The sequence below is a fragment of the Eleutherodactylus coqui genome, chromosome 1 (assembly GCF_035609145.1).
Source record: "Eleutherodactylus coqui strain aEleCoq1 chromosome 1, aEleCoq1.hap1, whole genome shotgun sequence".
Classification (NCBI taxonomy): Eukaryota; Metazoa; Chordata; class Amphibia; order Anura; family Eleutherodactylidae; genus Eleutherodactylus; species Eleutherodactylus coqui.
Window position 1 is genome coordinate 406,695,619 of NC_089837.1, and position 12,628 is coordinate 406,708,246.

A 12,628-nucleotide genomic window follows, 5' to 3' on the forward strand; every position below is an offset into this window, starting at 1 on the left:
TATCATATTAAGGGCGGACACCCACTGGCGTTTTTTTCTCCACTGCGCTGCGAGAGTAAAGTCTCGCAGCGCAGTGCAAGGAAAAAAACGGCATCATGCCGGGATATCGGCAGTCTTTTCCATGGGGCCAGCGGCAGCAGTGCTAGCCCCATTGAAAAGAGATGGAGAATGCCGGGGACTTCTGCCACAGCTGTCACAGCTGTGGCAGGAGTTTCCGTCATCCCTGCGGGGACCGCGGGGACGAAGGAATCCTCTGCCACAGCTGTCACAGCTGTCACAGCTGTGGCAGAAGTCCGCGGCATTCTATCCCATTGCTTTCAATGGGATCGGCACTGCTGCCGATCCCATTGAAAGCAATGGTTTCTGCCAAGCCCCGCAGTACGATTATCAGGGAAGGGCTTGAAATATAAGCCCTTCCCCGATAATCAGCAATAAGTGTAAAAAAAATTTTTAAAAAGCGCTCAGCCAATGACACATAGCCATTAGCTATTCATTCGTGAATAGCTAAGATATTGCTATTCATGAATGAATAGCTAAGATCTATGTGTCATTGGCTGGGCGCTCAGCCAATAGCTAAGCTCTAGCTGCTATTGGCTGAGCCCTCAGCCAATCAGCACAGCCCTTCCAGGAGGCGGGGAATTTTAAATCCCCGCCTGCTGAAAGAGCTTAATAGCAGTGCAGGGGAGCCAACCGGAGGACGCATCTGAGCGCCGGAGAGGTGAGTAATTTTTTTCACACTTATTGCTGATTATCGGGGAAGGGCTTACATTTCAAGCCCTTCCCCGATAATCATACAGCGGGGCTTGGCACAAAGCAGTGCTTTCAATGGGATTGGCAGCAGTGCCGATCCCATTGAAAGCAATAGGATAGGATGCCGTGGACTTCTGCCACAGCTGTGACAGAGGATTCCTTTATCCCCGCGGTCCCTGCGGGGATGAAGGAAACTCCTGCCACAGCTGTCACAGCTGTCACAACTGTGTCAGAAGTCCGCGGCATTCTCCCTATGTTTTCAATGGGGCTAGCGCTGCTGCCGCTGGCCCCATTGAAAGCACTAGTGATATGCTGGTTCTATACCGGTGCCTTTCTTGCGCTGCCAGGCGAGAGTTTTCTTGTGCTCTCGCAGCTCAAGAAAGAAAATATCGCAGTGAGCGTCCACCCTAACATTGATTTCTTGTATCATCATGTTGAAGGCATACAAATCTATTCAGGCCACTTTTTGTTTGCCAAGGATAGGCCTGTGACAGGGTTGATTTGTGGTATTTCGAAGTGGTACACTTCCTGGCCCTTGCTAAAAATGAGCGGATATTGTAATGTGTCATAAAATAATATTTATGTGTATCAGGCAACCTGTGTTAAGAATGGCAAATAGGGACATGTACAAATATCTCCTTATCTGTGTACATGTGTATTCTGTAATGTCAAACTGGGACATGAACACTCTGCAGAGTCTTATGGCACGTGAACTGCAGAATTGAGAACTCAATACAAAACTCGACAGAAGGCAAACTCGGATAACAGTGGACATGTTCCAGGGTCTCTACTGCTTTAAGAGCAGCTTGTCTTTCAGCTTGTTGATGCCTTCTTGCCTCAGCATGGTCATCAGATTCTTGGGTTCTAGTAATTTTCACAGCTCGAGCTTTGCTAGAGCTATGCACTAGGTCTGACTTGCACTTGCAAGGCATATTAAAAGAAGACCAAAAAATGGATAGGAAATACAATTATCAAAAGGAAACCATTTCTTACATAGTTGAGGTAAAGTAAAAGCTGCTCTGTGATTGGTTGGTATTTCTTGTACTACTGGGGTAAAATTAAAGCTGCGTTGTGATTGGTTGCTATGGGCAACACTGATTATCTTTAAAATCTCAATGCATGTTAATGTGGCTTTTATTCAAGTTGTAAGGCAAAATCTGTCTGCTTGTGTCATACAGCCCAGCTTTTATTTGTTATACTACTGAGGTAAAATGAAAGCTGTGATTGGTTGCTAGAGCTCAGCTTTCATTTCTTACACAGCTGAGGCAAAATAAAAGCAGCACTGTGATTGGTTGCTATTTGTTATGATGCTCAGGTAAAATAAAAGCTGCCCCATGAGTGGATGCTATGGACAACTCAGATTTTTAAAATAAATCTCAGTCCATGTTAATGTATCTTTCGTTCAAGTTTTAATCCCGGGCAGTGCCAGGTATCCCTGCTAGTTTAATAATCGCACACGTGCGGCGACATCTGCCCTCACGTTTCTTCCCATTTGAGGAAGCCTAGCTTATAATGTGCACCTCCCTCCCCTCTGCTCCCCCGAACTTAATAATCGCATACATGTGGCATCGACGTCTGCTCTCATGTGTCTGCCCATTTGTCGATGTCTGCCCTCACATTTTTTCCCATTTGAGGAGGCATAGCTTATGATGTGCACACCCTACCCCTCTGCCTCACCACACGTTGTGGCGCCAGCGGTGGAGCATAGGTGCTCCTGCGCATCACCAAATAAATATAACTTGTAGCACTGCCTAGAGCACTTTATACATTTTCAGGATAAAATGTAATCTATGTCCTTCCTCAAGATGCAAGCCATCCTCATGCCAAATTTCATCAAAATTGCTTCAGTGTCTAAGCCATTAAAAGGAAATAAACAGGCAGACAGAATTACTTTTGCATTTATAATATTAGTATGGATACAAAATTTAACATGTAACTCTATTAGGTAGTATATGTCAAATCATGGGTCATTATAATGCTGATGTTAGAGACATATCTAAAAACAAAGAAAAATACATATATGCAGCAATTGATGATATTAGACAGCAATGGATGTACATTTCAGGGATATCACAGCTAAGCTGTATTGTCATAATACGTTCCCCTAATCTTTAGGGCTCACTGACACGAGCATATTTAGGCTCCGTATCAAATGCTTATTTTTTATATACATAATGGCAGATTCAGATGAACTGGACAAAACAAAACCACCATTGAATTCAATGAATGGCAAAGCGCTGCCTGTGATTGGCTGAGCGCTCAGTGCCTAGCCATTAATTGAATGACAGCTGAGTGTTGCCTGTGATTGGTCACAGCACTCAGCCAATCACAGGCCGCACCCTGCCATTCATTGAATTCAATGAATGGCAGAGCACTGCCTGTGATTGGCTGAGTGTTCAGCCAATCGAATGCAGCCCTTTCAGGATGCGGAGATTTTAACCCTTTCCAATCCACTCTCTGATGTCTTCCTACATTCTGATTGAAGCTTGTACAGCTCCAATGTCAGAAGATATCCGACAGGGTATTCTTATCGTCTATTGCCAGCCACATTGCCATCGGAGCCTCTCCGGCACACACACTGGCTTTAGCCAGCTGATGGCACCGTTGTATAACAGCAAAGTGTTCAGCCAATCGAATGCAGCCCTTTCAGGATGCGGAGATTTTAACCCTTTCCAATCCACTCTCTGATGTCTTCCTACATTCTGATTGAAGCTTGTACAGCTCCAATGTCAGAAGATATCCGACAGGGTATTCTTATCGTCTATTGCCAGCCACTTTGCCATCGGAGCCTCTCCGGCACACACACTGGCTTTAGCCAGCTGATGGCACCGTTGTATAACAGCAAAAAGAGAAAGCCTTTTAGGAAACCGTGAATCCAAAATTGGATTGGAAAGGGTTAAATTCCTGCCTGCTGAAAGAGCTTCACTACAGTACCGGGGACAAAGTAGAGAAGACGTGCCTGAGCCACGACGCCAGCAGAGAGGTGACTATATATATATATATTTTTTACACAAGCTAGGGTTGATTTTTCAGGGATGAGCTTATATTTAAAGCTCTTCACCGAAAATGACTGTAGCGGATGCTGGCATCCCATTGCTTGCAATGGGGCCACCGGCAGCGGCGGCCCCATTGAAATCATTGGAGAGCGTTACGTGATAGCTGTGGCAGGGGATTCTTTACTCCCCGCAGGGAGTCCCTTTGTCACTGAACACTGTGACAGTGCTGCCACAGCATTTAGTCATGAAGTGACTCCCCAAAGGGGAATATTTACGTGCAACACGGACATTCCCATGCTCGTATGTCCTATCTTTTACAGATGTGCGCATTTGCTGTAAAACACGGACATGTAAACACACCATAGGGAACCAATTGTCCTAAAAGATACGTGGTTTTTGCATGCACGTATGTACGTGCAAATTCAGTCTTGTGTGAATGAGGCCTTGGGATATATTTATGCCTATCTCAGGAAGCTAGGAATACTTTATCGTTAGTTTACCAACCATGTCTGCTGGAAGTTTGTTCCAAGTATCTTGTACTATTTCAAGAACATAATATTTTCAATCATTGCTTCTGATCTTCCCCCCAGCTAATCTCAGATTGTGCCCCCTTGTTCTCGTGTTTAGTTTCCTCATAAAAACACTTCTGTCCTGAATCTTAACATATTTAAAGGTATTGGACATATTACCCCCTTTACCTGCATTCTTCCATGCTATGCAAATTAAGTATTTTCTGATATGAAATGTTCTTGAGACCTTCCACCATTTTTGTAGCCTGTCTTTGGACTTGTTCTACTCTATCCATGTCTTTCTGTAGGTGAGGTCTTCAGAACTGAACACAGTATTCCATATGTGTCATCAAAGCATCGAGATCATAGTCTCTTTATACTGCTTATACCTCTAGCTACTTGCTTTCTTTGTTAAATGACCACACCATTGACTGATTTTGAAGCTGTCTGAAATCGGAACTTCTAAATCCTTCGCTTCTGAAGCCCTGGATAACACACAAAAACAATATGATTCATGTATTAGCATTTGAGATGAGCGAACGTGCTCGGCCACGCCCCTTTTTCGCCCGAATACCGCGATTTTCGAGTACTTCACTACTCGGGTGAAAAGTACTCGGGTGCGCCGGGGGGCGGGGAGAGGCGTGGCGGTGTGGGGGGTAGCAGCGGGGAACAGGGGGGAGCCCTCTCTCTCTCCCTCTCCCCCCCACTCCCCGCTGCAACCCCCCGCGCCGCCACGGCGACCCCCGAATTTTTTCGCCCGAGTAGTGAAGTACTCGAAAATCGCGGTATTCGGGCGAAAAAGGGGCGTGGCCGAGCACGTTCGCTCATCTCTAATTAGCATGTTATACTAATTAATACATTTTATTTTATGCTCCATTATTTAGCACTTTTAATTTATTGATTTATTCAGTTTTAAATTTTGATTTTACTAACATAAGAGGATAAAAATTATCTGTGCCTGCTCAGAATGGAGGAATAGCAACTTTCACAGAAGGGCGCCAGATATAAGTACTGTACATTGGCTATGTACGGTAGATTTTTTGGACTGTTGTGTAACTTTAAAGGAGTTAAGCAATCTTTGAAAATTGATGGTCTGTCCTTATCTGACCAGTGGGGGAGGTGATTGATGGGGCCAAACAAAAAAAAAAAAGGGGGGGGGGGTTGGTACCGTGCTAGCCAGTAGAGCAAAATGTGATTGTTCTCAGTAAGAGAAATCAAGCAATCTTGTAGATATGATAAGTAGAGCAAAATGTGATTGTTCTCAGTAAGAGAATAGAGCAAAATGTGATTGTTCTCAGAAAGAGAGTAGAGCAATATGTGATTGTTCTCAGTAATAGGCACTTGTGCCTATTCACTTCAATGGGAGAAGATTGTAGTGCTCAGAATAGCTGCTCTAAATAATATGGAATTCTGAGTTTCAAGCAAGTTCCTGCTCAGATGCAAACATTGAAAAGACTGCAGCGCTCACGGAGGATTGACCATCAATTTTAAAAGATTTGGATAACCGCTTTAGCCCCTTAATGACCCGAACGTTTCAGTTCTAAATGATCAGACACTTTAGTGATTTTATGCAAGGGTTGTGGTTAAATGGTCATCCTTTTTGTTTCGCTTGGGCTACCAAATTATTTTTTACTGCATTTTATTCTGACGTATAAAGCTATTTTTAAAACATTTCTTTCAGATTTTTTTATTTGGATTTTTTGTTAGGGGATAAAACCTGATCAGTTTCTACAATGAAGTAAGCTCTAAGCTGGACCTGGGAAAATCTATTGATCCCTTATCTGGACTTCTCTAAAGCCTTTGACACCGTGCCACATAATAGGCCAATGTACAAAATGAGGCAGCTCGGATTGGGTGAAAACGTGTGTAATTGGGTAAAGAATTGGCTCAATGATAGAAAGCAGAGGGTGGTAATAAATAGTTCGTACTCTGATTGGACCACAGTCACTAGTGGGGTGCCACAGGGTTTAGTATTAGTCCCCATTATGTTCAATATATTTATCAACGACCTGATAGAGGGGCTGCACAGCAAAATATCAATATTTGCAGATGACACAAAATTATACAATATAATTAATGCAATGAAGGACAAGGTACGGCTACAAACGGGCCTGGATAAGCTGGGGGCTTGGGCAGAAAAATGGCAAATGAAGTTCAATATTGAAAAATGTAAGATTATGCACATAAACGGTTATCACCAATATTCACTTAATGGGGTACTGCTAGGGAAAAGTGATATGGAAAAGGACCTGGGGGTACTAGTGGATAGTAGACTAAACTGGAGTAACCAATGCCAGTCAGCTGCTGCAAAGGCAAATAAAGTCTTGGGGTGTATTAAAAGAGGTATAGGGGCGAGGGATGAGAACATTATCCTTCCATTATACAAGGCACTAGTCAGGCCTCACATGGAATACTGTGTACAGTTCTGGTCACCGGTGCTCAGGAAAGATGCTACAGTACTGGAGGGGGTTCAAAGAAGAGCAAATAAACTGATACATGGAATGACGGGACTGGAATACCCAGAGAGGCTATCCAAATTGAGATTATTTACTCTAGAAAAAAGACGGCTAAGGGGTGATCAAATAACTATGTATAAATACATGAGGAGACAATAAAAGGATTTCTCCCATGATCTGTTTATACCCAGGACTACAACGGTAACAAGAAGGCATCTGCTACGTGTAGAGGAAAGCAGGTTTCACCACCAACATAGAAAGGGATTTTTTACTGTAAGAGCAGTTAGACTGTGGAACTCTCTGCTGGAGATGGCAAAATCAATAGAGGAGTTTAAAAGGGGACTTGATGTCTTTCTGGAGAGGAAGGATATTATAGGTTATAAATCTTAGGTTAATTGCTAATCTGGGTATACAGGCAGGTAGGAACTATTAGCTGTTGATCCAGGGAACAGTCTGATTGCCACTAGGGAGTCGGGTAGGAATTGTTTCCCCAAATGGGCTAATTGGCTTCTGCTCTTGGGGTTTTTTGCCTTCCTCTGGATCAACACAGGAGGATAGAAGGCTGGACTAGATGGACATTGTCTTCATTTGGCCTAACAAACTATTAGAGATGAGCGAGCACCAAAATGCTCAGGTGCTCGTTACTCGAGTCGAACTTTCAGTGATGCTCGAGAGTTCGTTTCGAGTAACGAGCCCCATTGAAGTCAATGGGCGACTCGAGCATTTTTGTATATCGCTGATGCTCGCTAAGGTTTTCATTTGTGAAAACCTGGGAAATTCAAGAAAGTGATGGGAACGACACAGAAACGGGTAGGGCAGGCGAGGGGCTACATGTTGGGCTGCATCTCAAGTTCCCAGGTCCCACTATTAAGCCACAATAGTGGCAAGAGTGAGACCCCCCCCCCCCCCGCACTGTCAGCATAAAGATCGTTCTCCTCTGCCACAGCTGTAACAGCTGTGGCAGAGAAGAACGATGTTAGCCCATTGAATTCAATAGAGCCAGCAATACAGCTGGCTCCATTGAAAGCAATAGGCTGCCGGCGATCGCGGGATGAATTGTCGGGAAGGGTTTAAATATATAAGCCCTTCCCTGCAATTCATCCAGAAATGTGTAAAAATAAAAAATATATATATACTCACCAGGTCCCGGCAGACGGAGTTCAGCGTGGCCAGCGGCAGTCCTCCTGAACTGCTCTGAACAGCTGTGAGTAGTATTCAGCAGCAGGGGATTTAAAATCCCCGCCTGCTGAATGAGCTGCCTCTCATCTGATTGGTCCGGCTGAGCCAATCAGAGGCAGCAGTCACACACCCATTCATAAATTCATGAATGGGTGTGTGAGTGGAATCTGCCTCTGATTGGTCAGGCTGTGACCAATTAGAGGCAGCTCATTCAGCAGGCGGGGATTTTAAATCCCCGGCTGCTGAATACTACTCACAGCTGTTCAGAACAGTTCAGGAGGACTGCCGCTGGCCGCGCTGAACTCCGTCTGCCGGGACCAGGTGAGTATATATATATATATTTTTTTTTTTACACATTTCTGGATGAATTGCAGGGAAGGGCTTATATATTTAACCCCTTCCCGACAATTCATCCCGCGATCTCCGGCAGCCCATTGCTTTTAATGGAGCCGGCTGTATTGCCGGCTCCATTGAATTCAATGGGCTAACATCGTTCTGCCGGGACAAGGTGAGTATATATATTTTTTTTTACACATTTCTGGATGAATTGCAGGGAAGGGCTTATATATTTAAGCCCTTCCCGACAATTCATCCCGCGCTCGTCGGCAGGCCATTGCTTTCAATGGAGCCAGCTGTATTGCCGGCTCCATTGAATTCAATGGTCAGTGCTCGTTTAATCGAGACGAGTACCGCGTGGTGCTCGTCTCGAGTAATGAGCATCTCGAGCACCCTAATACTCGAACGAGCATCAAGCTCGGACGAGTATGCTCGCTCATCTCTACAAACTATGTTACTATGTAATGCCATGCACTTGGTAATAAACCTAATATTATAAAGAAAAAACTATTTAAGATATGACCAATTGATATGACTCTTACCCCCAGTGTCAACTATCAGTAATATGGTTTTGACCTTAGTATTAAACTCTAGCAATGTACTCCCTGATGGAGAACCAGATGGAGAACCACAATAAGGAAGTCTAACAGTTCTTTAACACAAGATAACTGTCGCTGCTGTGCTCTCACACAGGAGCAAAGATCGCTCGGTGAATGGAGGCAGAGTGGGCTGAAGCATTTTCCAGCCCATCCACCTCCATTCACAGTAAACAGGCCATATTTCATAGATCCTTTGATTTTTATGCCTGCAGCAACTGAACAACGCATGCGTTATTATTCGTCATTCAATCCCTGCAGATAGTCACTCTTAAGGATTATCCTTCAGATTCCCGCAATCCAGCAAGAATCGGAACGATGATAGGGCCATGTAAAAGTGTCCTAAGAATCAGATGCGGTTCTCAAGCCAATGGTTGGGGTGCATTGTTCTACTGTATATCAATACAATCATTAATTTATAAACAAAGCACAAACCCTTCTTTGTAACAATTATATCAAGGGAAAATTATACAATTAATACTTTATCATATTTCATCCTAGTCAAAGCTGGATTACAATTGATAATTTTAATTAATTTCAGTTAAATCAGAATGCATGAGTCAATAATTAAATTACGGGTATTCAGACAATGACATCTTTAAAAATGTGCATTGCACTTGCTTATGAGTATTGAATTTTCTAACCACTGTTCAATATCAATGTTTATTGCATGAAAATACCTTCTTTAAAAAACGGAAAACTCCACATAGAAATTGAACATACAGTATCTTTATTATAAGTTATATTTTATAAACTATTCCTTCTTTCTAAATTCTGCTTTACACCGATTTATGTTTATGCATACTTTTATTGATTCACATAGTATGCTACTAACTTGTTGTTTATTATAGATCTTGGGTATTTGAAATTTTAAAATATTGTTGAATGAAATCAATAGGCTTCGGGCATCTTTTGAATTAACTGCTGGTTATTTTCTGCATAAATTTGTTACTTTGTTAGGTAGGTAACTTATATTTACCTCAAATGCCAAATCATTGAAGTGTAGCACTTGCAGCTCCTTTTCTGATCTGTGAATAGAAAGATGGGAGTTTTTTAATATTTGGATTTATTTTTAAGATGGATGGATAGTTAAAGGTATCTTCAGAAATTCCTAACTGTTCACAATAAGCATCATTATTGGAAACTTCTTGTGCTATTCTTTGCCCAATAGTATTTAAATAGGTAAACATAGTAACATATTCTGTTAGGCTGAATGAAGGTGACATGTACTACTGGTTGATCCGTGCTTAGAGCTTATTCTATTATAATCTCCTGCCATATGAACTGACTTGCTTATACACATTAATAATCGGCAAGCATATTGCAGCCAATATAGTGTCCTTTTGGCAAACATTTGTCTGGGAAACAAACTGTAGGGTTCCCACACCACAGCTATAGGGCTTAGTCACACGGGTGCACCCGGGATAAGACGGCCACACTGCAGGTGCGGAGAAAGAACACATGATCGGCTCCACTGACGGTCATGTGTTCTTTCTTCCGGCGCTGCGGAGAGATGTCCGCACCTGCAGTACGGCTGTCTCCTTCATGCAGGAAGACGGGCACATCAGCGTCCGGATGCACCCGTGTGACTAAGCCCATATTGAGCAGTATAATTGATGGTGCTTTTAGTTACAACGGCATTAAAAAAAAACAAAAACAGAGTGATCCTTCAAGCTACAATGGCTTCAGGATACAGTATTTTCAACATGCAATGGTCTTTATTAGGCCATTGTATGTTGAAACTAGACTCATCATGCAATGCCACAGACAGTCTGGATCTGCAGCACACACACATTGTTGGAAAATCCAGCCAATCAGCATGGACATTTTCCTGATAAAACACTTTCATTGGCGGTGTGGTCAGGCCACTAACTATGATAGCTACTTGAGAGCTGAGTTGCTGCACACAGAGTAACTTCTAAAGTAACTGCTATACTACCCTTTATCCAAAATTCATTCCAAACTTTTCAGATAAATGAAAGAAGATGCCTAGGAGGCAGACGGTAAACACTAGGCTGGAGAAAGGGACAAGATGATGCTAAAACAATAAGCTCTTCTATGTCTAACCCACAAACTGGCATCTTGCAGTGACAGACCACAGCTATGTCTCCTCAGAGTGGCAACTTCTCATCTATGGTGTTCCTCAGTAATACTTCAGATGACCATTTCCCCACTGTAGCCACTGGAGTCTGATAACCAAGATCCCAAGCAAGCTAAATCTTTATCTCATCAGGAATAGACTTCTCTGAGTTCCGGTCTGGCTTCCTGCACCTCTAGAAATCCAGTAAATCAGAAGCCGAGACTGCAGACATCATATTTGACCAATCAGTTATGCTTCATGACGCCAAAACACGTTGCAACGTAGTTGACTTGTTGTACCTGTTTTGTCACTTGTTACTAAATGTAACATTGGATTTTATGTAATAAATAGAGATGAGTGAGCATACTCGCTAAGGGCAATTACTCGAGCGAGAATTGTCCTTAGCGAGTATCTGCCCGCTCGGAAGAAAATATTCGGGTGCCGTCGCGGGGAAGCGGTGAGTTGCGGGAGTGAGCAGGGGGAAGCAGGGGGGAGAGAGGAAGAGAGAGATCTCCCCTCCGTCACCCCCCCCCCCCCCGCACGCTCTTCCCCACCGCTCCCCGCCCCCCCGACAGCACCCGAATCTTTTCCTCTGAGCAGGCAGGTACTCGCTAAGGACAATGCTCACTCGAGTAATTGCCCTTAGCTCATCTCTAGTAATAAACTATAACCTGGAACCTAATGCTGTGTTCCATGAAAACTACTTTTTGCTGAACTATTTCAAAGGCCCACAACACAAGCACAGAATTTGGTTAATGGTACTGCATGATGGATAAATATCTAAATGTATTTCTCAGCATTGAGAACTTCAATAATTCTGATCAAATTCCCAAATCCATTTGCTAAAATGCAGCACCAAACTTGCAAGAACCTTCTACCATGCCTCTCTGTTGCCTACAGACACTCAATATTGTACTGCTTTCCAGCCTTTTGACAAATAAACTGCCTTCTGTTACAGCCAGATTCTTAAAAATTTGACTTATCAGTTCAGAACACCTGCTACCATTTTTCTGCACCACAGTTCCAATGTTTACATACATTGTTGAGTTGCTTGGCATTGTTTCTATGTCAAATGTGTGGATTTTTAGTTTCAGTGGGTTTTTATTAAGAATTTCCACAAATATAGTACTGGTGTATAACATCCTTAATAGAGATGAGCGAGCACCAAAATGCTCGGGTGCTCGTTACTCGGGACGAAATTATCGCGATGCTCGAGGGTTCGTTTCGAGTAACGAACCCCATTGAAGTCAATGGGCGACTCGAGCATTTTTGTATATCGCCGATGCTCGCTAAGGTTGCCATTTGTGAAAATCGGGGCAATTCAAGAAAGTGATGGGAACCACACAGAAACGGATAGGGCAGGCGAGGGGCTACATGTTGGGCTGCATCTCAAGTTCCCAGGTCCCACTATTAAGCCACAATACCGGCAAGAGTGCCCCCCCCCCCCCCCAACAACTTTTACTTCTGAAAAGCCCTCATTAGCAATGCATACCTTAGCTAAGCACCACACTACCTCCAACAAAGCACAATCACTGCCTGCATGACACTCCGCTGCCACTTCTCCTGGGTTACATGCTGCCCAACCCCCCCCCCCCACGCACGACGCAGTGTCCACAGCGCACATCAAAGTGTCCCTGCGCAGCCTTCAGCTGCACTCATGCCACACCACCCTCATGTCTATTTATAAGTGCGTCTGCCAGAGGAACAGCCGGCACACACTGCAGAG